Genomic DNA, 26,768 nt, shown 5'->3' with positions numbered 1-26,768 from the left:
ATTTTCACAAGTTCTTAACCTCCCTCAATGAAACCTTTTTGTCACTCATAATTTTACTCTCACTAATAGTATGTGTTAGTAGATTTTACCTCATACTTTCATGAATTACTGTTTCTTAACTTCTTAAACAGTCTCCTCATCTATTGTTGTACTATATCGATTCATGCAGTTTGCTCTTCATTACTTTGAACTGTCATTGACTCTAAATGAACTCTGGAGTAATGTTAGCAACTTCCTGTATTAATTAAACACCGGGGAAGTCACCCCAAATCTTATGTCTTATGTCTGAAATTACTTCCTGCTGTCTTACCCATTAACCTCAACTCTTTGATACGTTAATAGTCTTATCAAAAGCTAATAGTTTTAAGCAGGTTAATAGTCTTTAAATACATTCCTTTGGCTGCTGCAATTAAATCAAATTTAATTACCATATCATGGAAAACAGTTTCTTTGAATGACTAACAAATGGACCAATCAAAATGTTGCAAACTTATTTTCTTTTTGTTTTGTTTTGTTTTTCGAGACAGGGTTTCTCTGTATTGCTTTGGAGGTTGTTCTTTGTCTCTGCCTCCCAAGTGTTGGGATTAAAGGCGTGAGCCATCAACGCCCGGTACAATCTTATTTTCTTAACAACAACAACAACAACAACAACAAAATCTTGAGCTGGGCAGTGGTGGTGCAGGCCTTTAAATTCCAAATGCCTCCGAGGCAGTGGTGGGTAGATCTCTGAGTTGGAGGCCAGCCTGGTCTACAGAGTGAGTTCCACTACAAAAATCTTGTGGGGAGATGTGGTCGTGATGGGGAAAAAAAAGTGTCACTTTTAATTTTTCTGGGGGTTTTGGTAATGGTTATTTTTGTGTAAGTTTGCGATTTGGTGCCAGATGCTCGGGCTGGTAATGTTTACATATATCTTCTTTCAGCAAAGTTGTACTGCCAGTGAACCCTCAGCATCTTTGAAGATTATAAATGACTAAAGACCTAGATGAATAGAAAAGTGAGTCTCAAGATTTTTTTCTTCAGTTTCCTTAATTTTATGAGCTATGCCTTTTAGGATGTGAAGGATAAGAAAGGCGCGTAGGATTCCTGTCCGTCTTTCATCCAGCCATCCTCTCCACACCGCCAGGTGGGGCTCTCAACAGAAGACTCCATGTCGTTCTGAATAGGAAGGTTAGGTGCATTAGTTAACGACACTTTGAAAAAGAAAAGAGACGGGAAGGGAGAGAAAAACTGACAACAAGAAATGAAGGAAAAGCTCTCTCCTGTATGGCGGAGATGGCTCAGCTGGAAGAGCACTGTGGGGAAGACCCCAAGGTTCTTGGTTCATTCCTGAGTCTTGGCAAATCTGATTTTTAAAGCCAATTTTACAAATCAGATTATGAGATTATTCCTCTGCGAGATGGGAATTCCGAATGTTTACTACAACAACCCCCTGTACTATTGGTGTCATGCAGTGCGCTGATGCTCATGTCTTCACGCAGGAAAACTATAGTTTGATTTTAAATGATTTTCTAATTCAGTAATTATTTTCCTTTCCATCTTCTCTTCCTTCCTTTGCCTTTTTGTTTTTGAAATACTGATGATTCACCTCAGGGCTCAGTGATTAAGATATTTGTAATTCAGTAAAGAACTTGACAAACAAAGCTCAATTTTATTCTTTTAATTATACATTCATTGATAAGAAAAAATAACAGAATGTGGTAGGCATACATATGTGACTCTGAAAACCAGTAGAAGCAGCGCTCAGTCACTACAGTTCAAAGGGCCCACAGAAACTGGATAGGAAACTGTCCACACAGCATCTCCAAGGAACCTGAGCTGTCACTGTTGTCGTCACCTGTACTTGAGGAACAGTACCCTTTTAACTTTCAGGTACTTACAGTGATTGTCCACAGCACTGCCTACCTACCTATACTCTCTCCTAAGAGAGAACTACCCTCTCCCACATGGGCTCTGTGGCTTAGCTGGTTAAAGCGCCTGTCTAGTAAACAGGAGATCCTGGGTTCGAATCCCAGCAGAGCCTCAGAGTGTAGCTCAGTTTTTAAAAGTTGGGTTGGGTTTTTATGGTGTTGTTTTACTACCAGTCCCGCCACACACTATGTCTGTAGCTGTTATCAACCGAAGACTTTGCAAGCAAAAAACAAACCAAATTTCAATCATCGGGCCCAACACATCACTGCAAGGAAAAGGCAAAAGCTGGTTCAGTGCTGTCCAGATGTTGAGGGTGTTTCCTGGTGGTGGTGGCGTTTTGTTTTGCTGTTGTTTTGGGTTTTTTGTTTTTGTTTGTTTGTTTTTGATTTGTTAAAAGCTTTCCACATTAGACCTTCCACTGGGATTTTCCCACTCAGCATTTTCTTGGTTATTCTAGTCATAATTTCATATAAAGAACTAGGAATGAGAAACTGAAATCCACAGAAAGTCAGTAAACCTTGTACTCGGATTTTAATGAAATGCCGGAAAACTTGTAGTGAAATATTATGAATATTGATTTAATATGACTGGGGCCAGCAGCCTGTGTACAGGCTCTGTATGCCCAGAGCAAAATGAAATCTCAGTTCTTAATCACTCAAACAAAAATTGAGTTCTTTCTTGATTTCTTCTCCCCTCTTCCTCCCTCCTAGTCCCTTTGCATCAGTGAATTTAGCTTCTGGCCCAACACTCTGCCTCAAGTCCTCTCAGTAACTCTAATGGGAGGCCCCTTGCAGATTCCCAGAACTTCCCTCTCAGTTCCTTAGTTCTGTCTAAGAGAAGTTTCCAGTGTTCATTTATTTCTGAGGATGTGTGTGTGTGAACTTCTCTCTTGTTAGATCCTTCCCCAAAGAGTCTCAACAGAGATGTGATGCTGGAAACCTCCTGGGACTTCACTGCTATAGTTAGAATCTGAGCTTTCTGTCATTTTTTAACTTAAGGGACAAATCTTTCTTAGAGGTTGTGCAGTGGCTCTTGAGTGAGTAGTATCCTCACAACAAGTCTAAATGGTAAGTGACCATCAACTATGAGAAACCCTAAGATAGAGCATAAAAAGAGGGAGGCCTAGTTGAACACACGAGTGCACACGTGCGTACTCATGCACACACACACACACACACACACACACACACACACACACACACACACACCAGCAGCAGCAGCAGCAGCAGCAGCAGCAGCAGCAGCAGCAGCACTGGGGCCCAAGCCAGCTACAAAGAAAATGCTCAGTGTAGCCATGCCCCAAATTTCAGCTCAGATTGTTGTGAGCTTATGAAACAAGTGTGTTTTGTTTTCAAATGCCTGATTTTCAGTAGTTTGATACATGGCTGTAGATAAACTATTGTTTCTCTGGTATCTTTTGTTTTGCTGACAATTTTGTACATGGAATTAAAGGCAACCAAAAGAAGAATCATTGAAACAGCACATCCCAGTACCCTCCCAATGGGAGGAAGGGATCTATCTCAAGGAATCACAAGAGCAGACCTTGGTATGAACTGACAGATGGGAGGAAGAATGATGTATTCCAATGTAGCACTCACAACTAATGGCATACTTGGAGGCGGAAAAAGAACAGAGTCTGGGTTTTTTGTTTTTTGGAAATCAGGAATCCAAAACCTTCCTACCAAGCCTGAGAACAAAATCGAGACCAATCACATTTGTTGCTAAATAGCATCAAGCTGGTTGTGTTCAGAGGTAGACTGCAGGCTAAGCATACGGGCGTCAAGTGATCTTGGACTCCATGGTGAGCTTGGACTCCATGTTGCTTTTGTTCGTTCCCATCAACACTGTATATACCTCAATAAAATGCCCAAGTTTCCCATCTTTAAATTGTCGTTAATCACATTTTTCCTTGCTCATATCTAAAGTAAATTCATCATGAACAGACTGTCTTTAAATGCATCAGTATCAACTCTAGTTCTTAGTGCCTGCAGGCCTTGCTCCGTCAGCACATGTGTGGGGATGTATGTATCCCTCAGTCCCTGTTCACAGCTTCCTGGAATATAGAAAAGGAAAATACTGAAAGTATGATGCTGATAGTACAGCTCAGTGGTAGAGTGCAGCCTTCAGTATGAGAGGTCCTGGGTTCAATTCCCAGCACACTAAAGGGGATGCTGCACAGTCCATCTTTGATAACACTTGGCTGTGCCTCTGTTAACTGTGTGACTATAGAATGAGGAGTAAACCACCTGCTTTTTGCTCCTCCTACTTCAGTCCCTCACTCATTATTGACAGCAGTTGGGATCAATTGTGAAAGTGTTGGAAGGAATGGATACGCCCATACCTGTAATCCTAACACTGGAGAAGTAGGGGCAGAAGGATCAGGGAGTTAGTTCAAAGTCATCTTTTGCTACATAGTGAGTTGGAGGCAAACCTGAGCTACACATAACTGTCTCATACAAACAAGGTGGTGGAATACACAGCGACCATCCTGGCATCAGGATGGCAGGATGAGAGAACAGCTTCTCTGAAGGAATGTGTAGATTTCCAAGTTCCAAAGGGGGAAAAATGTCTGCAAGGGAAGAGATGTGGCCAGACTTGCTCATATACAGGAACTCCAGATAATGTCAGCTCTGGACTGAAATCAGTGATCTGGCTCCATAATCTGAAAGGTCCAAAATTTATGCTCAAACTAATTTCTCGCCCTTCACACCATTCTTCTGAATTCAGTTCAAGTAAGTCTTCCCAAGAGCTGAGTAAGGGGAACCAGAATTGAATGTCTTTAATTTTTCTTACCTTCACCAGGATAACCTTAGGCACAACATTACTGACTAGCTAGGTTGGTTGGTACCAGATTATAATCCCAGCCACTGTGGAGGCTGGCACAAGAGGACTGCAAACTCAAGATCTGCCTAGGCTACAGAGTGAGTTCAAGGCTAGTCTGGGAACTTAGTGAGAACTTGTCTCAAAATGAGAAGTAAAGAGAGGCCTGAGGGTGTAGTTCAGTGTTGAGTATGAAGTACTACGTTCAACCCCCAGCATCAAAAACACTTTTGTTTGGTTTTAAATCATTTCCAATAACATCATAGGAAAGAGACTTGGGAGTCTGTGGAGGTTGGCAGTCACTTACAGGAATCTAGAAGCCATTCCATGACAGAACAGTCACTACCTCGGTGGTGCTGGCCTCAGACAGTCCAACCCTACCTGCTTTGTGTTTTCTATGACTTTCTTACTCAATCCTTCTTTCTTTGAAAGCAGTTTATGAAGAATTCAAGTATTACATGGTTTTATTCTTTTAAATACCTGATATACGTCTCTCATGGGTTTTCCCATTGCTATGTTTTTGGCAAAGTCATCCACTGGGCTTTGGAGATAAACATTGGTAGGACTCATTTCCCCAATAAGCAAGAATGTCATTTGTTTAGATAATGAGAGGGCTGTGCATATAGCTTATGACAGGACACTTGCCTAGCCTATTTGAGACCAGCAGGAGAAGGAGAAAATTGTTAAGTTATAAAAATTTAATTTAATAAAATTTAAAACTAAACCAAAATTTTGAGGTTGAAGGAATTTGATAATTTTCTTTCCCCCTGAAACCCTCTTGTGAAGAAACCTTCAAGGGAGGGCCACACCTTTCCCCACAAAATTACTTTGGTCATGATATTTCATCATACCAATAATAACACAAACTAAGACACCATCTTTTCTAGTACAGTGTTGGAGAAGTCAAGCTTCTAATATAGCATCAAATTTTCTGAATTTGTAGAACCCAGCAGCGTGTTATGAATCTTAAAGGGTCAGAGTAGATTAGAAATCAATTATAAGTTTCCTCCATGACTCAGTCTTTGGACAGAGTTTACCCGGCCACCTCTGCCTACCCCTTCAGAGGTCAATCTGCTGATTAAACTATTTGGGGACAAAGATGAGAAGATGAGCTTTCGTTTTCCTTAAGTCTCACTTCCTGAAAGCAGCATAGAGAATTTAAAGCAGAGACCATTACTGCTGCCTGTCTTGCATTCTGCCAAGTTTTGAGGGCATCCTTCCCATCTTGCTCTTTGTCATCTTACTTTTATTTTTAAAACAGGGTCTCTCTCTGTCATTTGGCTAGCCTGGAACTCACTATGTAAGCCAGGCTGACCTTGAACTCAGTGAGATCTGCCGGCCTTAGGGAGAGGACAATATGCTGGACAATTTCTCCATTTTGATGTGGAACAAACTTTGGGGAATCTTCCCAAGAATTCCCAAGAATCTTCCCAAGCTATTAAAATCTGTGGGAGTGAAGTTTCCACACGCAATACAACTCAGACCACTGTAAGTCTCCAGAGAGCCAATACTTTGGACACTCTTTCCAAGACAAAGGAATAACTGAATCTGGGGATCTTGGGGGTCTTAGCATGGATAAAGCCAAATCCAGTGGCCGGGGACTGGACCTCCTGGTAATCCCAAGTATTATTAAACTGAAGAATTCCCACACCATCACATCAGTATCCCACACCACAGCTTCAGGCTATCAACCCAGCAGAACTGCTAAGAAACCCCCCCCCCCTTACCTCCCCCGCACGCGCACAACAGAACAGAAACAGGAAAGATGCCTCGGGGGAACTTAGACAATGATAGTTGACTTAGATGCTGACTCCTGAGTGGCTGACGATAGGTAGCGAGAGAAAGGCAAACAGACACATGTGCAGAAAAGTTGGCATCCCCTGGGCTGTGCTTGCTTTGACGGAGCACACTTACTTCTCAACAACCGGGAACCCAAACGAGTTGATAACAGCACAGGGGAAGAGTTATGTAGTCCTAGTAGGAGGTGTCTTAGGCAAGCGGCCGCTGTAAGCACCCTGGAGGAGTCAACTGCCGCGGCTAGTTTTTGCGCACACTGATCTACCGTTAGTAAAACCCGTGTATGCACACGCTGTCAATATTTGCACTAGGACCAGAGAAGGCTTTGCCATCCTCTTAAGCCTTACCCATAAGGCATGCCCTCCCAGTGTCAAACAATACACATCGGCTTCTTTACACACTCGCTCAGGGCTTTCTCCACTCCCCAAATTGAGAAAAAACAAACACCAAGTGAAAATTTTACTTGATGTTGCCCCAGTCATTGCACTCAAACATGCCAAAAAGGCATTATGGAGAAACCTGGGGCAGCCTTCACTAGGGAGTGTTGTAGTTGCTTCTGAGACACACACAGAAATATAAGGGAGACATTTCAGATCCCGAATGAGAACAGCAAAGTGAATTAAACTTTCCCAATAACCTCCTCACTCCCAGTTCCCAAGCTCCTGAACAAAAGATTCTCCAACTGCAGCTAGCAGAGAGGTACAGAGAATAGATGTTTCCTGCTATTTCCAAAACTTCGAGTTTCCTCAGATGGCCTGGTGAGTCTTAATGTTTTCTTTCATTTCAAACTACTGCCATAGCGTTAGGAAGACCAGTCTCTCTTCCTATCGCAGAAAACAATTTTCTCAACTGATGTAGGAAGCACCTTTCATTGAGGCAGCATCCTAAGACTAGTGTCTCAGGGAAAAGACTGGTTCACCGAGTTTGGATATGTGTCGGAAAAGTCTTGTTCGTTCGGTGTAGGGGAGGTGAAGGAGAAGAGGGACCCGGGGACAAGTGAAAGAAAAGACGGACTGAGGGAACCGGGACCTGTGGTTAGGTTGACTTTTTTACATCCATCAAGATTCTGTGTGGTGAGGATGGGGAAAGCAGAGCTTAGGGGCATTTTCTTCTGCATTTGGGTCTGCTCATTGTACCAGGGCAGGAGGGAGTGGTGTGGGGGTTGGGGGCCAAGTCTAAAGTAATTTCCCAAAGATCTTTCTCTCTTTCGGTCGACATCTCTGTGAGAGGGAGAAGCACAGCTAAATGTGCACAAAACAGGAGGAAAACATACGTTTGTGAGATAGTCTAACGTCTGAGACTTTGAAGAAGCACAACGAAGTTAGGTATTAAGATGGAGGTGCTGGGGATCGAACCCAGGGCCTCATGCATGCTAAGCATGCGCTCTACCACTGAGCTACACCCCCGCCACCGACGACTGTTTTAGAATGTTCCATATTATGGTTTATAGCTTTGTGGTTAACTTGGAGCTCTAAGTTGGCACCCTGAAATCTTGTTTTTGAAGTTTTGAATTGTCGTCGGCTCTAGACAGAGAAAGGTGTTCTGTATTAAAGACCTCAGAGTCTTCCCACAATTGTCACCTTCTGCAAGGCAGCAAATCCCAGGCCCCTCCAAGGAAAAATCCCAAAATAAGAGCCTTTAAGTGGGTCTTCAGAATCTCCCTTCTTACGTCTGCCGATGAGTCTCAAAAGGGAGTGCCAGGAATGTTTTTAAAAAGGAGCCTATGACTGTTCTAAGAAATGTAGATATAGGAGGGAGCGTAGGGGATCAACTAAAAATAAAAGTTAAGTCTAGCACATTTAAGACCCAATTCCATAAAGCTCCTGGAAGGAAAATAAACTAAACCCTTTTCTTTTGACAGGGCTGCGGCTATGATTCAGTGTACAGCACCTGACCGCAATTAATTGACTAAGATGTGCAGGGCACGCGGGGGCGGGGGCGGAGGCAGAAATCACAAGTATACTCTCTCACAAAAGAGAAATATCTGTATGCCAGTGTGACAACATATGAGACATACTCTGAAAAGCAAACAATGTAGCCAACACTGATAAAAGAAGTCTAGGAAAATAGATGCACCTTGTCCACAATTTGCATGATTCAGCACACAAAACTCTTCATAAGCCGGGCTAATACAATTCTTATCAAAGTCCGGCAAGAGTTTGGTATGTGTGTCAATGATAGAGTGCTTGATGAAAATGTTCAAGGCTCAGAGGTTTTGGTTTTTCTTTTTTTCCTTTAACTATTAAGCCATCCGCCCGCCTGCCCACCCCCTCAACCTTTTTTTTTTAACCCCAGTAAGATATGTTGTATAGACTAGATGATTCTATAATGTGTACAGAAAGTCATAATAACTCAAATATGTGTATGGAATTATAATAGCTGAAATTCTCCTAAGTAATACAACACAGGACCAATCTAGCTAGTTTCTATTTCTACTTTTGCGTAACTGCAATTACTAGGACTGTTTCGTCACTGTAGAGACATAGATACATAGGATAGAATAGAACAGAAAGAAAAAGTCACACAGAAATTCCCAACTTTTTAAAACACAGAATGGCAGAAGGAATTCTGTTGAGGGAAACAGACTTCTAAGAAATGGTGCTGGAAGTTTAGGCGTCTGAGGAAATGAATGGATGGTTGAACCCTGACATCTTATTTGAGAATTAAACCTAAATGGATTATGAGTATAAAAAACTTAAAACTTTTAGGGAAAATGGAAGGAAATCTTGTTATTTGAGGAGCATAGTTTTCTAAATGAAATAAAAAACTGATTCACTCTGCAGGAAGGGGAGGAAGTCGAGCAGGAAGAGGGGCCTGTTACAGCTCTCGGCTGACACAAGGTTTAAATAGTCTGAGACGAAGGAAACATCCTGGGGTGCAGCCTGTAACCGGGACAGTTTCTTGGTGAGGATTCCTAAGCAGCCACAACTGTAAGGCAGTATCAACTGAAGGCCTGCATTCAGTTGCTTTTTTGAGTAAGGCCACACTCAAAAGGGTTTCTGTGCCTATTGCAACGTTACTGCTCAGGTTTAGCAACGTTACTGCTCAGGTTTAATCACAGAAAAAGTTCGAGTGGAGGTGCCGGGGATCGAACCCGGGGCCTCATGCATGCAAAGCATGCGCTCTACCACTGAGCTACACCCCCTGCTCTTAGCGGATGGGCCTTAGTGCCTCTCTAGAAATGAATTCTGTTTTCCAGCTTTGTTCCTTGTATCCAGATGCTTGGAACATAGGACCCTAAACACAGGAAAAGATTACAAACCTATGTTAAATAACCCAAGGACCTAACTTTGAGTCTTAAGCCTCTCCTACTGCGCTTGGCAAGGAATCAAGTTCTGGATTCTCTTGATGTCTTCCAGAATTCCTTCCCCCTAGCCACAAAGTGAGGGAAACATCCCCCTTTTCTCACCCAGGCGACTTTATTTCTGTTGTTTGCTCAGTGGAAATGTGAAAGGCAAGGGCTGCTGGAAGAAAGCACCGTCAGAAAACACTCTGCAAGATACTTGATTGTGTTTTCCTAATCTAAGCTTTCAGATTAATTAACTTAATATAGGACAGCTAGCTAATAGTACTAAAGAGAAGTTCACCAGACTCTAGTGAAACAGTATTGTAGTTTTTGTCAACTTAACACAGACATACCTGGGAAGAGGGAATCTCAAACGAGTAATTGCCTCCAACAGATAGGCCTTTGGGCATGCCTGTGGGGAATTGTCTTAAAATTGTTAATTACTACAGCTGTGTCCAGGCCTCTGTGAGCAGGGTTACTTTCGGTCAAGAGAGCCTGAACTGTGTAGGGAAAGCCAGTAAGCAGCTTCCTCAAGGTCTCTGCTTCAGTTTAGTTCATGACTCCCAGCTTTCTGTATTGAGCTGCCATGGCTTCCCGAGTTGATGGACCGTTTACCTGGAAGGCTAAGTAAACCCTTTTGCTTTTGGTGTTTATCACAGCAACAGAGAGGCAAACCACGACAAACAACTTCAGGGATACAGCAGGTGTTGAACAAACCCAGCAACTGAAGATGGGACTTACGGGAGAAACACCAGAATCCTGGAAGCACTTATTCGTTGAGTAAAACCAACAGGACATACCAACGGAAGGAAGAACAGAAAGGGAGCTTTTTAATATCTCTTTCGGTTAGGGTTAGTTGAGAAGATATAACAGTTTGGGAGTTACTATTACCAAGGCTCTCGCATGGAAATTTTGAAGAATCAGTTACTATAACTATCTGAAAAGCAAATCAAAAATTACAAATTTAAAAGCGAAAGAGTCAAACAAATACTTAGGCTTCAATGGAGTTTTCGAGCTGCAGTATTTGTCCAGATCAAGGTTGTGTTTGAAGGGACAGTTATTGATAGTGTGTGCTTGTTTGTCTCTGTATGCAAAGGCATGAGAATGAACTGGGTGTGTTCTCTTAGAGTTATGACGCGGTGAGAACAATATTGGAAAGGTCTGGAGAAACACTGCATTGTATTGTGTGACTCCTGAAGAGAACTGTCAGTTGAATTCTTAGGAACTCACAGTAAGAAGGAATAATTTATTCACATTTGTGTCCTTCATGAATCAAGAAGTTAAATGTATTTAAGCACATCCAGATTGTTCCATGATGCTTTTGTCTTTCATGAATAACAACACAGAAGTATGATAGAGACAGTCTAGGAAAAGGTACATACTGAAGAAATATCAACAAGAACACTCAGGATATGCTTGGGGCTGTTTAAAGCTCAATGATGTTAAACAAATTTTCTTATTCCAGTAGCTTTTAGAGGCTCTTTCCACACACTGGGATTTACTCAAAGTGTAAACCCAGAGTGCTCACATCGAAAAACCTTGCAAATGCCAAGCCCATAGTACATGTGCATACTGTATAATTATTTTTCTATAGATTTTTTTTAGTTCACAATTCTTCTGGTAAAAAACACCTCTTCTGTACACATACACTATACCAATGTAGAAATAAATTCTAAGTGCAATAGTGTGGAGTACATTGGATTTCTTAATCTTTAAAGTTAACAATATCCTAGGTTTAAAAAAAGCTTTAAATGATACTTTAAATAAAGCTCACACTATGTCATCTAAGACTTTACAGATGTTCTTAGTGGGACATGCAGTCAAAGGAGTGAGATGAGCACACAATACTACTGCTGTCTGGGGGGTCAGTCTCTAGAAGCACAGTGCTTTGAGAGGAATCCACAGAGTTGGTGTATGCTAGATTTTTCTATCTGAGGGGGATTTAGGAAAAGAAGCACTCACATACTCTCTTGATGGTTTTCTTCAGACCTTTTCTTTATTCTTCTTTTGCATTTTCTACTTCTCTCATTCCTGATGTTTTCCTTCTAACACATTTTAACTCTTTCTAACTCTAACTCAATTTTTTCTATTATACCTTATATACTCCAGCAAAATCTTTCAGGCAATATAAAAATTACAATGTGGTTACATCCTGTTTTTCAGGTGAATGACTATAAGTGAAAAATATCATGTTTTCTATATCCTTCACATGATTAAACATGTTACATATTACAGGTGAAAAACAAATTATTCCAAGAGCCCACATTCATAACCCAAGCAAGCTGTTATAGATTGACTGTGGGCAAGCAAGCTATTCTTGTCATTCATGTCTTTTACTGGCAGGCTTCATTTTGCAATTACAAAGGAAGGGCCAATTACTTTATTACTTATCTTAAAAGGTAATCTTATATTAACTCAAAGTACAATCCATGCAGCTCTTTTGGTGAAACTCACAGGCCCTGATTGTGAAACATCCTTGTATTTATTTTTACTCATTAAAACTGTATAGGCTATCATTATTATTATTAAGTTAGGGAGAGACCATCTTCTTGACAATCCACAGATAAAAATGCCCAGTTGAATGGAATGGTTCCAAGAGATAAACGTATTATATTATAGGCAGTGGAGATCTCCCCTGCATCCACTCACACCATGCTAGATACCAGAGGAATATGGCAGTAACAAACATGTAAAGACACAAGAGAAGCAAAAGACATTCTGGAGTCTTCAGCCCCATGGCCTTGCCTAAACAAGATTCATCCATCAGAGAGTTTCTGGAGGGCTGACACCTCAAACCTCAATTGCCACCTGCTGCTGCTGTGACATGGCCTCTGGCACATTACTTTGATTGGATTTTCAAAGCAGTGAAATCTATAGTTATATAATATATACTTTAGGTTATGAGATACAAATATTAAAGATATCATAGCTGTCAAGTAAGAGGTTGCCAAACTGTGGGATTTAGCTAGAGACCTTTAGATCATTATCCTCTCCCAACTGAGCTATTTCAACTATGTGACGTCTCCTTTTTTAATCATTCTCTTAGAATATTGAAACTTTCATTTGTAGGATCAGTGCATTTTTAATGTCTTATCTTTACAGCAGGACCACCCACCTTTCACACCCTTAATGTGGGGTCTGTGTTACCTGTGTCTGAGAATAGGATCACTTGTGAAGAGAATGGGCAGGTTCCTTTTGCAGTTGTTGGGGATGGAACCCAAGGTCTCTTATGGCTAGACAAATGCTCTGACCCTAGGCCTCATCCCCAGACTCCTATTCTACATTTCAGGGACACAGTAGAAAGAAATGGAGAAGCTGGACATGGCACTCTGATGTGTTTCCTGGTTCCAATTGAAGAAACCCGAAGGTAGCAGGACCCCTTTGCTATTTTTTGCTGGTTGCTTTTTCCCTTTCAGCTGTCCTAGTTCCACTGACAGTTCACTCAGGGTGGTGCAGAACACTGGGATTCAAACAGGAATGGTTGTTTGCATGAACCCATGTACCATGTACCATGTACCATGTACCATGTACCATGTACCAGATGCACAGCGTCACCAGAAAATGCCATGAAGCTCCTCCTTAAAATTATTCAGAGGTCAGCTGGACGTTGGTGGCACATGATTTTAATCCCAGCACTTGGGAGGCAGAGGCAGGTGGATGTTTGTGAGTTTGAGACCAGCCTGGTCTAAAAAGCTAGTTCCAGGACAACCTCCAAAGCCACAGAGAAACCCTAAATATATATATATATTATATAATATATATATATATATATATTCAGAGTTCATCTTTCTTGCTAATTGGGGAAAGAAAATGGCTGAGCACTTGGGAACACACACGAGGAGGCATTTTCTTATGGGATTGAGGAACCTCTGCTTTTGGCAGCTCCTGAAGGAGCCAGAGGATTTCCTAATGTCCTGTGGGAAAGAATCGTCTGATTTTATTAGGGTTTATTCCAAGTAAAAAAAGATAAGAACAAGCTCACATAGATTTGCTGGGCTCCTAACTCAGAAATCCACTGATACTGAAATACCCCCCCACACACACCCAACAGAACTCTTGTTAGCAAAGAGCTCCTTCCATCCCCATACCCTGTTCTTGGCCCAGAAGGACTCAGAGGAACCTTGGGAAGTTGAGGCAGACCAGGGGAGGCAGTGTCTCCCTCCTCCATCCTGATAGGCCCAGAGGTCACACAGTTGGGTCTTTGGGGCAGTCAGGTGGGGTGACTTAATATTGCCCCTATTATGGAAGATCTCCAGGTTGCTTGGCCCCTGTAGAAAAAGAAAGACTGCATTTCTGCTTTGTGGGTGTTTAGTTCCAGATTTTTCTCTTTGACGGTGGAGACGGCTCTGAAAATAAACATTGATTCAAGTTCTTGTGGAGTGTCATGTTGTGAATTTCCATTTAGCATTGTGGTTACAGGGCATGGCACTGCAGAGAGATTTGCCTTGGGGATGGCCCAGAGTTAGATAGGTATTTCCTGGAGAGTAGATAAAGGGAGGTTAGAAAAAGTGTATTTTAAACCCGGCATGGTAGTCCATGCCTGTAATCCAGACACTTGGGAGACCAAGGCAGAAGATGGCCGAAGTTCTTAGTGACACCGTGTCTTAAATAAAAATAAATAAATAAATAAATAAATAAATAAATAAATAAGAAGCAAAGAAACAAACAGAGCCTACTGCAGCTGAGATTTATCATTGGTCTTCCATGAAAAAGCCAAGATGGGAGCTTTCGAAGGCCTGGCTCTGGAGCTCCAAATGCGTGTGACTGCAGACAGCAGACCTTCTCAGGAGGGACACAGAATAGCAACCCCTCTCCTAAACAGCTGTGACCTCTGCCTCTTTTGTTCTGTTTGTACCTGAGAGGTGATTATGGTAATTCCAGTTTGCAGCTAACAAAAACTGAACATTGGGTAATAAATGACTTGCTCTCTGCTCCATTAATGTGTCTGGAAGCATCTGGAAAGAATGAATGTATATCTGAGCTGATAGCAGTAGAGGGACATGAATTGCTTCCTCACTGATGCCTCAATGTCACTTGGCTGGGCATTTTGGACAGCAAAAGCAGGAAGCTGGGGGTCAAATGAAGGGAAAACCAATCACAGATAATAGTTGTTTCCAGATCCTTGGGTATGCTAAACATCTACTCTGCCATGAAGCCACTGGCAGGGAATGATCCAAAAACCTTTGTGGTTAGCTACCACCTTTGCATTCTATGATGCATCTTAGGATTAAAATAAACTCCATTTGTGTTTTTAAGCTTTCTTTAGTACGTGTTCTTAAGCATAGCTACACCAGTCTTAAAGGAGGAATGGAAAAGGAGGAAGAAAGGGAGGAGGAGGAAAAAGAATATTGTTCTTGATCTATGGCCAGCTGGTGAAATTTGGCCACCAAATTTCTGGCCATTTGTTACACCAACTATATTAATGAGGGTTCTCCAGAGACACAGAACTGATAGAATGAGTGTAATATATTATAAGGGGATTTATTAGAGTGGATTATAGGCTGTGGACTGAGTGGTCTAACAGTGGCTGTCTCGTGATGGAAAGCCCAAGAATCCAATAGTTATTCAGTCCACGAAACTCTATGTCTCAACAGTAACTATCTGGAGCTGGAGTCCCAGAGTATTCCTGGAGAGCTGCTGCTCTTCAGTCTGCGTTGCAACCCAGAAGTAGGTTCTTATACCAGTGAAGGAGTGTCTCAGCCACAAAACAGATGAACTTGCCAGCAAGTATAAAGACAAGCAGACAAAAAGCAAAGCTTCCTTTTTCCATGTCCTTTTCTGTGGGCTGTCATCAAGAGTGGCTAAGTTTTAGGGCATGTCTTCCTTTCTCAAATGATCCAATCAAGAAATCTCTCACAGATGTGCCAAACAAATAAACATATTCTTCTCAGGGTTTCTTCTTATGGATGTAGTTCAATGAACTCACTGATAGAAATACTTGGGGGAGAAGTGTTTAGATGGTGATGTCTGCCTGCAATCCAGGCATGGTGCAGGCCTCGGGGGGGGGGGGGGGGTGGTGGTGCAGGAAATCAAGAATGCAAGGTCAGCTTTCATCACATAGCCAGTTCAAGGTAGGCTTGTCTATTTGAGATCTTGCCTCAAAAAGAAAACTAAATAGCTAATTAAGTACATAAATACTTGTGGGTGACAGGTATCTAGAGAAGCAGGAAGACGGCAAGGAAAACTGAAATTGTCCTTTGGCACTTGGAGAGCAAGAGCTCATTTTCTGATATGTATAAAAAGAAGAAAAAAAGTGAGCTTCCTACTAGAACCCTTGTAATTTATAGTGATTATCATGTGGCCTTGTAATTTCAAACCTAAAATACCAGGAGTCCACATTCTGGGACTAGACTCCTTGCAGGTGTCTTGTCTTCTTCATTTGTCTGTGCTGTTGTTTGTTTACCTTATGAAATTCACCCCTAGTGTCTTTTGAGCTTGGAAACACCTTGTCCATTTAACAATTTTGGCTACCGACATGGGGCTGGTACAACAGGTGAGAGGAAACAGAAATTGCAGGTGTTGCTGAAATGGAAGGCTGGGGAAGTATCATCATAAAACTGCAAGCTAGTGTGTGTGTGTGTGTGTGTGTGTGTGTGTGTGTGTGTGTGTGTGTAAGTGCTAGAAGGTGGGGGCAAGCAGAAAACTATCTCTAAACTGTGTGTGAAGAAAGCCCACATACCAATTTGGTTACCAGAAATTCCTCACAATAAAATCTTGGTTTGTTTTTCTATTTTCTCCAAGGAGCACCAACACTACAAGAATTATTCATTTTCTGTAGCAATATTCAGACTGTTCATAGCATTGTTGACATACTTGTCTATAGGGAAAGTAGTAAAATAATCTCCAAATATTTGATTCTTCTGAGAAACTAACCATTGATCTCAGAAGCCAGAGCTCAGGCTTAGGGTGGAGTTCAGCAGTGGACTACATTTAGCTTGGGGAGGCCTTACAACAGAGGGTCAAAACGAATCCCATACTCTTCCTCTACTCAGGAAACTACAGGTGCAGAAAGTGTGCTTCTGGTCCATCTCCCTAGAAGATTGTAACTGCTTTGGTGCTGGTTTTTAAAACTAACGGATCAAAAAGGAGGAATTCTCCATGATGTTTCCTGAGCAGACAAGAACAAATGTTTGTTCACTCTAGACAGGGTTCTAACCATAGACCAAAGAAACAATTCCACCCAAGTCTAGCGTAGTGGTCCAATGTGTTTGTTGAAGTTACTTACAGATCTGTGGGTGAGGAGTTACTAGATCACACAGCATGGACTGTGATTCACAATGCTACTTGCAGGCAGCTTGGCCAGTCAGGGTCCCTCCACCCCAAAAGTCCTGTAAATTTCTGAGACTTGTAAGTTGTTTGCTTCTGCTGTCTTACAAATCAATCCACACTCTTCTGGAAGGAATATTTCAATTCAGAGAAAACAGCCACACAACATGGAAACCTGAAGTTCTGTTTTCTTTGGTGTTTATGGCATTTTGGTTGATTGCCTTACAGGGTGTTAGGTTATATTCCCACTTTGTCTAAATGTGAAAGACAGTGCCTTTATTGGGCAGAAAGGAATAAATAACTTTAAACATCAAATGTCTTTTAAAAGGAAAAAAACACAGCATTTTGAGTTGTAGGATGGCCTAATGGACATATACATCCACACAGCTTCCACCTTTCACAGGGTAGCACTGGGTCTTATACCACCATATGCCCTGTCCTTTCAGACCTTATAAGTTTTGAGCTAGAATGTAGCTTAGCTGCTTGCCTAGAACATGTAAGGTTTAGAATACCACAAAACAAATTACTGAAACAACATCGAATTTTCAATCTTTTATTTCTCCTGAAGAAAGTGAAACAAAAAGGTGAGCTTACTGAAGGACAGTCTGAAAATAAAACAGCAGGATGGGGTAAGTGGAACTCCTTAAGACCAAAGTTAGCAGGGCATGGTGGTGCACACCTTTAATCCCAGTACTTGGGAGGCAGAGACTGGTGGATCTCAGTAAGTTTGAAGTCAGCCTGGTATACAGAGTGAGTTCCAGGACAGCCAGGACTACAAAGTAAGGCCTTGTCTCAAAACAAACAAAGAAAAATATATAATAATGTATTTGGAACTTCTATATTTCATATGGCTTTTTCAGGCTAAGTTTTTTTTTCTTCCTTCTTTACAGTTCTGAAATGGAACCCAGAGGATCACTGTCACTAGGCAACTCTACCACTGAACCATACTCTGCCCCAGTTCTGGGCCTTCCTTTTTTCTTCTTCCTTAAACATGAGAGGTAAATATCGTCGGTGAAATCTATCCCATGTTTGCAGAACCCTAACAGGATACAGAGAAATAACCACCGTGTTCTAGCTCCTATTTTGATCACACTCCTTTTACAACACAGACTGATGAATTTCTCTGGCTGGAACTTGTTGATAACTTTGTCCTGACACAATAGTGACAAGAGATTCTGTGAAGCTCCACTATGGACCTGAGAAAGGGAGAGGAATACAAATCCGTGGTTGAGAAAAGACAATCAGCTATTGGATTCTCAACAGTACCTGAGCCTCTCTTCAGAGCAATACATCCCAACGGTAAGACACAGTGTTCTGAGAATGAACGTCTTTTGGAACTTTCTGCTTTGAAAATTCCCTGCTGGTGTCACAGGACAGTGGTCTGATATCGTCCCTGAAGAAAAGCAGGGACTTCCCATTTCAGAGTGTATCTTTCAGCCCACATTTTCATTACAGCTGCAAAAGATTTTAAGTCAGGATGGAATCTTCCACAGCTTAAAACTGTTAAATACAAACATTTCTGAATATTAGCTAGACAGAATGCAGGCAACGAACACAGATTTATCCTATTTAAAAGTACAATACAAAGAAACAAACGTTCCAGTTTACATTACAAGTTAGCACAATCTTTACTGCAGTGTTTCAAAATGTTTGTTAAAAAGAAAATGAACTTCACATATTCAACTATGGTACAGTGGTTCAGAAATCATACCACGAAATGGGAAAACAAAGTCAAAGACAGGAGCAGGAAGATTATTTGGGAATAGAAATACATATTTCTATCCTCTTAATCTTTTGAGAGCATTCCAACTGATGTCTCTTAAGCTTTAATGTATGAGAGATCGTCATGGACTACAATCTATAAAACGATTTTATGTTTTGTAGACTGCGAGTCCAGATTGCGATTTCTCTCCAAGGGTGTGGACGCCACCCTTCCCACAGAGGGCACCACTGTCTCAGGTGAATCGACTCCATGGATCATAAAACAAACCCGGAACACTTTGGCGGAATGAACTTCGCTGGCGGACAGGGTGATGCTGGTGTTCGCCGGTAAAAACAGCTCTCAGCAGGAAAACTTGGCAGAAACAGCCATTCTCCAGTTAAATCTTTGATCTGTCTCTTTTCTAGAAACGGAGTAGATGGTCACCTCACCTTTATCAGCATTAATATTCCGTTAAATCGTTTGTCTATCTCTTTGAGCCAGGAAAACAGTAAAGTTGTGGGGGAAGAAAAGAAAGCAGGCAGGTCTTTATGAAAACACTGGAGGTGCCGGGGATTGAACCCGGGGCCTCGTGCATGCTAAGCACGCGCTCTACCACTGAGCTACACCCCCTGACATGGTTAGGCTCTCGGGAATATATTCAAGACAGAAATCTGATTTTTGCTAGGTTTTGGAAACATCAAGAGCAAAAACCTAAGGCCACATTTATTTTGATCATTTTAAAGCCCAAGTCGAAACCCGGCGTCTGCCTAGCATAGAGCAGCGCACTCATGGGTCTGGACCAACGCTGTTCGCAGCTCTTGGTCATTGTGTGTGTGCAGCCTTTTCTCCCAGCCCAGGAAGAGGCAGGATGATTCCGTTTATCTTTCTTCCCCTCTTCCCTTCTGCCTTACTTTTAAAGGGTTGCAGAGCCGGGAACGATGAACCTCCTCTGTAATCCCAGCGCTTGGAAGGCGGAGACAGGAGGATTTCCTCGAGTTGCAAGATAAGCCAGAACAACATGGTGAGACTTCTGGTTTCCAAAACTGAAAGAAAAATGAGAGAGATAGGGGAAAAGAACGGACTAAAGATGGTTTTCCATATCGAAAGTTGTGACTACAGACGATAAATCAACGTGAACAAAGGGCAGGTATGCGTAATTATAAATGATCACAGATGACGTAAGAGTGGAAACGTGGGTTATTTGGGGAATCGGAGGGGGCCAGCCAGAGGAGACTGGGGCAACGGAGAAGGGGTGGATTATATTAAAATGCCATAACGAACCTCATCAATTTGTGTGCTGGCATAAAAATTAATGATAGTAATAATAAAGTATAGTAATGCATGTTTCTTCTCATTTCTCAAATGATTTATAATGCAACTTTACGGTTGAGACTGAAACAAAGGACTGATGCATATCTGTGATAGATTTGACGGTGGTAGTACAGTGGATATCATGAGATCAAAGCAATAGTGAGCTAAGGAAATGGCAGCTACGTCGACAATTAATTGTACCAATATAAATTTTAATTTGCAACTGACAGATGTAATGTGTATTACATTAATATCACAAAACCAGAAAGACTAGAGCTTTGTAGGCTTTACTTGCTATATATGGCTGGAGTTAAATTTCTATAAAGAAGGTGATCCCAATAAGGGAACTTGTAGACTGTAAACGATCCAATTAAAAGGCACAGACTGTAGGACTGGATTTTAAAAGCATGCTCCAAGTGAGTGACATCAACAAGATGGTGGAATGTAAAAGCCCTGGACACACCTTCTTCCATGGAAGTGTGAGGTTAACAGCAATGTACCGAGCAATATGCCTGGAAATTCTAGAAGTTAACAGTTTCCCGCCAAGTCTAGCACCATGCTAACAGCCTCAAAAGCAGGTTGCTGGGGCATCGTAGCAGTTCTCTCCCTCGGCAGCTGCTCCTGCTCTCCACTCCCTACTTCTCCCCCAACACTGGTCTTTGGAATGAATGAGGAAATTCTCAACTTGCCTCTTCTTCCTGGGAGTGGAGTGGGAGTGGTTAAAAAAAAAAGTACAAAATATTTAAAAATCTATCAATGTAATGCATACATCCAGAAAATGACAAAAACACATGATTGTTTCAAAGACACAAAGAAATTTTTTTTTCATTCAACAATCTTCTGTTTACTTTTATTTTCAATTGGGGGTTGAGCCCAGTGATTTACACTGAGCTATACCCCAAGCCCTCAACATCTTTTTAGTGTGTTGATTTGGAGATTACAGGTCGATGGAACCTCATGCCTGGAATTCTGTGGAGATAAGAGAAACAATGACACAAAGCAGATAAGAGCCTTGGATAACATTGAGACCAGAGTCTCCAGAGGCTCTTTCTCCAGATCCAGTCAGTATGTCTGGGGGGGTCTCTACTGAACTGTGGAAATGGGTTAGAATAGAGGGAGGAGCAATTTGCTTGGGGTAGAACAATGGCATTATCCATATACTGTGCCAGGTGCTATGCAGCCATGTTTTACACACACACACACACACACACACACACACACACACACAGAGAGAGAGAGAGAGAGAGAGAGAGAGAGAGAGAGAGAGAGAGAGAGAGATTCATGAGACTATGAATTTTGTGGTCATCTGGCGTTTCCGGTTAAATAAGTAAAACAGAAATTTGAGTTTAACACAGGGGTGGGCCTAGGCCCTATCCCAAAGTAGATGATAGACTCTTATGACCCCCTATGGAAGACCTCACCCTCCTTGGGGAGCAGAAAGGTTATGTGATAGGTAGGGTATTAGTTGGGGGGGGTAGGGGAAGGAGGGGAGAAAGTGGGAACTGGGATTGACATGTAAAACAATCTTGTTTCTAATTCAAATAAGAAAATAAAAAGAAGAAATTTGAGTTTAAACCCCAGCAGAGGCAGAGGCAGAGGCAGAGGCAGAGGCAGAGGCAGAGGCAGAGGCAAAGGCAGAGGCAAAGGCAGGCAAACATTTATGAGTTCAAAGCCATCCTGCTCTACAAAGTGAGTTCCAGGACAACTAGGGCTGTTACATAGAGAACACTGTCTTGAAAATAATAATAGTACAGAGAACCTGTACTAAAATGACATATTATTGTGGGTTGTTCACTGTTTGGGGGACCACATATGAGCATAAGGACTGTTAACTACTTTGGTCACCTCAATCAAAATGAGGTGGGTATATTAACTACTTTTTTATTGTGATGAAAACCATAACCAAGACAATTTATAAAGGAAAGCATTTAATTGGGCTTGTGCCTCCAGAGGTTTAGAGACAATGGTGGCCAAGTAAAAGTGTATAGGCAGGAATCTCTGAACACTCACATCTGGAATCCCAAGCAGGAAGCATAGTGAGCTAAGTTTTGAACCTCCAAAGTTGTTCCCCATTGACATATCTCCTCCAACAAAGCCACAACCCCTAATCCTTCCCAAATAGTTCTCCCAACTGGGGACCAGGTATTTAAAAAATAGGAGCCTGTGGGGGACCATTCTCATCTAAACCACCACAGTGAGGAATATTCATGATTTAGTAGAGAAAAAATTACATATAAAAATAATTTGAGGGGCTGGATAGATGGTTCAACAGTTAGGAGTTCTTGCTGGACAATCATGAGGACTGCTGTTCAGATTCAGTTCCATTTAACAAGCCAGACGTCCTGTACACACCTGTAACGTCATCTCTGAGCTGGGCAGAAACAGGAGGATGACTGACTTTCTGGCTTCCAGCCTTGAGGAAGCATGAGGATCAGGGAGAGAGACCCTGGCTCAGAGGATCAGTGAAGAGTGGTAGAGGGGCTACCCTTACAAACATGCAGATACACTCAGATAGAAACACACTCTAAATAAAAACTATGTTATAGAATTTAATTTGATTATGAATGTTGAAAACTACTCTAAAATTAGAGCTTTTGAAGCTAAATCCTCACTATAAGAAAAAAAAATCAGCTTGCTGCCATCATGGGTCTTGTACTGGCTGGTTTTACATGTCAACTTGACACAGGCTAGAGTCATCAGAGAAAGGAGCCTCAGTTAAGGAAATCCCTCCATGAGATCCAGCTGCAAGGCATTTTTCTCATTTAGTGATCAATGGAGAGGACCCAGCCTATGGTGGGTGGTGCCATCCCTGGCATGGGGATCCTGGGTTCTATAGACTGATCAAGTCATGGGGAACAAGCCAGTAAGCAGCACCCTCCATGATCTTTGCATCTTCTTCTGCTTCTGGGACCCTCCTCTGTTTTAAGTTCCAGTCCTGACTTCCTTCAGTGATGAACAGCAATGCTGAAGTTTAAGCCAAATAAACCCTTTTCTCCATAACTTGCCTTTTGGTCATGGTGTTTCATTGAAAGCAATAGAAACCCTAAGACAGATTTCATGAATGCTCCCTGGAAGTGTCTGTACCAATCTGTGCTGCCCTACCACTGCAGTATCCTTACCTGACTGAAGCTGACATCTGATGGTGTGAAGGAACAGATCATTTACAAACTGGCCAAGAAAAGCCTGACTCCCTCCCAAATTGGTAAGTGCCTGAGGGACTCACGTGATGTGGCATGAGACCGTTTTTTTTTTTGCGACTGGGTAATAAAATCTTGAGAATCCTTAAGTTCAAAGGATTGTCCTGATCTCCCTGAGGATCACTACCATTTGATCAAGAAAGCCGTAGCTGCCTGTAAGCATCCTGAGACCAACCGAAGGGATAAGGATGCTAAATTCCACCTGATTCTGATAGAGAGCCGAATTAAAACAACAAGACTAAGCGAGTCCTCCTGCCCAATTAGAAATATGAGTTGTCCACACCTTCTGCTCTAGTGGCATAAATTTTTCTTGTGTGCACAAGCAATAAAATACTTAAGCCAAGCAGTGGTGGTGCTGCTTTTAATTCCCGCACTCAGGAGGTAAAAGCTGGTGGATCTCGGTGAGTTCCATGCCAGCCTGGTCTATATATGGAATTTCAGTACAGCGAAGACTAATTATAGAGGCCCTGTCTCAAAATGAAACAAATAAAAACAATAAAATCACTTAAAACAAAAGCACACATCAGATGCTGATAAGTGGCACTTGCTTCGGAGGCTGAGGAAGGAGATTACTGTGAGCTCAAGGCCAGCCTGGGCTACACAGTAAGTTTTAGGATAGCTCAGGCTACAGAGTGAAATCCTGTCTCAAAAAAACAAATGCATAAGAACAAAATAATAGACAGACAGACAGACAGATAGACACACACACACACACACACACACACACACACACAAGAAAATCCTACACTAAACAACAGTATTGTAAATATATTTTCTCTATGTGGTCTTAAGGGCCCAAAGAGACATACAGAACTCTCAAAACTCATACTCAACAAAGGGTTTTGATGCTCTCAAGACAAACAGACATTTGATAGGCTGAGTCATTCTCCAGAATATTAAAGCATATGTTAAATGAAAGCTCACATAATAGCAGAAACAATTGTGTCTCAAAATTTCAAAATTATTGTCACAAAAATTTTAGCCAAACAGCTGAGGTAAGTCCAACTCCCCACCTCAAACAAAACAAGAATCCTAAAGTTGGCTGGGGAGATAGTTAGGCAGGGGCAAGATGACCCTTTAGGTCAGCAGTTTGCAACCTGGGGTAGAGACCCCTTTGGCAAATCTCTATCTCGAAAATATTTACATTACAATTCATATCAGTAGCAAAATTACAGTTATGAGGTAGCAATGAAACTAATTTTGTGGTTGTGGTCACCAGAACACAAGGAACTGTATTAGAGTCGGGATATTAGGAAGGTTGAGAAGCACTGCTCTAGGTAAAGGTGCCTCTGCCAAGCTGAAGACCTGAGTATAATCTTTGGGACTGTCAACACAGAAACTGCCGCTCTCATCTTAGGGAAATAAGAGATAGTTTATTCTGGAGCCATTTTAAGTGACCATGGGCTTGGGAACATGAACTTAGGTTACCCCAAATTCCATGTTCTAATGTAGAAGCAGTTCCATAAAGTTTTATCATTTTAAGAACAGAGAAAGTAAAAAAAAAATCAAGGCAAGTTTAAAATACATTGGTGGGTACATCAGAGAGGCGGTTACCAAAAGATGGTGAAAATTTTACATAGGTCCAATACGCTGTGTGACGACTGTCTTAGCTTTTGGGTTGGTGGAAGCCAGTGAGTCTGTTAAGTCAACAGATTGCAATTGCTTTTATTTATTAGTCACAGGATGCTAGTTACCACACAGAGGTGGGCAAGGAATGGCTGTTCTGGGAGCCAAAGCTTGCCTAAGATAAGGTAATTGGCCTCTGGAGCTGCAACATTCCAATCTCTTCACAGTATTGACTGAACTCCAGGCATAGCCTTTTTCCAGTTTGCATTCACAGGATCCACATGTTGGAAAGAGAACTTTACATGTTGTATTCAAATTCCCATGTGAATGCCTCCCACCAGAGTTCACACACCAAATAAATAAATGTAAGGAAAACTATTTGAAACCCCTAAACTCCAGTTTTCCATCTCAAGGATTATTTGGACATCTACAAATGGATTCCATGTAGTTACTGAAGTATTTGAAAAGCAGAGTGTGCTGGCTAGTGTTCTGGTTTTATGTCAGCTTGATACAAGGATATAGTCATCTGAGAGAAAGGATCCTCAATTGAGAAAATGCTTCCATAAAATTGGGCTGTAGGCAAGCTTGTAGAGCATTTTCTTAATTAGTGATAGATGGGGGAGGGACCAGCCCATTGTGGGGGGAGCCATCCCTGGGCTGGTGGTCCTGGGTTTATAAGAAAGCAGGCTGAGCAACCCATAAAGAGCATGCCAGTAAGCAGCACCTCTCCATGGACTTCACAATAGTAACCCTAAAAGAGACACTGAGCATGTTTCATTGTGTTCAAAAAAAAAACCAAAATTAGTATAATATTGGTTGTATTGAAGTCTTCTTTTCCAAAAGATGAACACTGTTGAAACATATATATATATAATATATATATATATATATATATATATATTTGGAGCCTGTCCTGGTACTCACTCTGTATACCAGGCTGGTCTTGAGCTCACAGAGATCTGCCTGTGTCTCCTGAGTACTGGGATTAAAGGTGTGTGCAACCACCACCCAGTGTCAAATACAATTTTTGTTACATAACAGAAACCTATTGCTTATTCTGTCCAACTAGTAGCTCTTAAATACCTCTTGTGACTATTTGTTGCACCGTTGGAATATGATAGTACAGTAGTTCTGTGACTGGACATAGGAAACATAGCTGCGCCCCAGCAAACCAAGTTTAGCACCTGTGCTCAATAAGCCATTTAAAGGACATCCTTGGTGTTCTAACAGGAGGATAGGATTTAAATAAAAAGCAGTCCAGCCAGGATGTAGTCTCTCATACACTGTGAGCTCAGCTCCAATTCTCTCTTTCGAGGTCAGTCACTCCTATGATTAGCTGTAAAATCTTTTCTCTAGGAGGCAAGTTCCTCATCTGAATGCTCCCAGGGCTTCAGTCATTTCTTCTCCTAGCAAGAAATTCCTGAGAGATTCTAATTCTTTCAATAGTCTGATAGCTAAAGAGGGAGCACAAATGTCTCTTTAGAATACTTCCAGATGGGCTGGTTATAGCTGTGTTAACAAAAGTGATAGCATTCTCAGCATTTGGGAAGTTAAGGCAGCAGAATCATCCTAAGTGTCATGCTAATCTTTCCTACAGAGTGAGACCCTATCTGAAAAACAAAACAAGAATAATAAATAGTTTTAAAAGCATGCAACTCTTTCTTCTTGGAAAATCGTCTAGCATCCTTTATGGATAGAGAAATCTTCCTTAGTGTTGAAATGGCTAAGATTTTTCTCATGCAGCTCATTTGGTAGAGTGTTTGCCTAGCATGAAGAAAGCCTTAGAACACCAGAGAGACTCGTGGTAGCACATAAGCTTTGTTTAGGATACAGAAGAAGGATGAGCAGGTATTCAGAGTCACCCTTAGCTACAACAGGGAGCTGGAGGCCACTTGGGATACAGGAGATACTGTCT

The 26,768-nt window shown here is 41.7% G+C and overlaps 4 non-coding genes and 1 pseudogene across 4 annotated transcripts; 2 read left to right on the top strand and 3 right to left on the bottom strand.

The window, feature by feature from the left end:
• Positions 1 to 1,946: 1,946 nt before the first annotated feature.
• On the top strand, positions 1,947 to 2,020 carry Trnat-agu. The gene has a single exon. It is a non-coding gene; the product is annotated as a tRNA-Thr (tRNA).
• A 5,839-nt stretch (positions 2,021 to 7,859) lies between these two features.
• Trnaa-agc lies at positions 7,860 to 7,931 on the bottom strand. The gene has a single exon. It is a non-coding gene; the product is annotated as a tRNA-Ala (tRNA).
• Positions 7,932 to 9,598: 1,667 nt separating this feature from the next.
• Positions 9,599 to 9,670, bottom strand: Trnaa-ugc. The gene has a single exon. It is a non-coding gene; the product is annotated as a tRNA-Ala (tRNA).
• A 9,667-nt stretch (positions 9,671 to 19,337) lies between these two features.
• On the bottom strand, positions 19,338 to 19,409 carry Trnaa-agc. The gene has a single exon. It is a non-coding gene; the product is annotated as a tRNA-Ala (tRNA).
• Positions 19,410 to 23,147: 3,738 nt separating this feature from the next.
• On the top strand, positions 23,148 to 23,590 carry LOC100767101 (annotated as a pseudogene).
• Positions 23,591 to 26,768: the final 3,178 nt, after the last annotated feature.

This window comes from Cricetulus griseus, chromosome 3 (assembly GCF_003668045.3).
Source record: "Cricetulus griseus strain 17A/GY chromosome 3, alternate assembly CriGri-PICRH-1.0, whole genome shotgun sequence".
In the NCBI taxonomy this organism is placed as follows: Eukaryota; Metazoa; Chordata; class Mammalia; order Rodentia; family Cricetidae; genus Cricetulus; species Cricetulus griseus.
The sequence above is the reverse complement of the archived record's forward strand: the minus strand, read 5'-3'. Positions and strand labels throughout refer to the sequence as shown.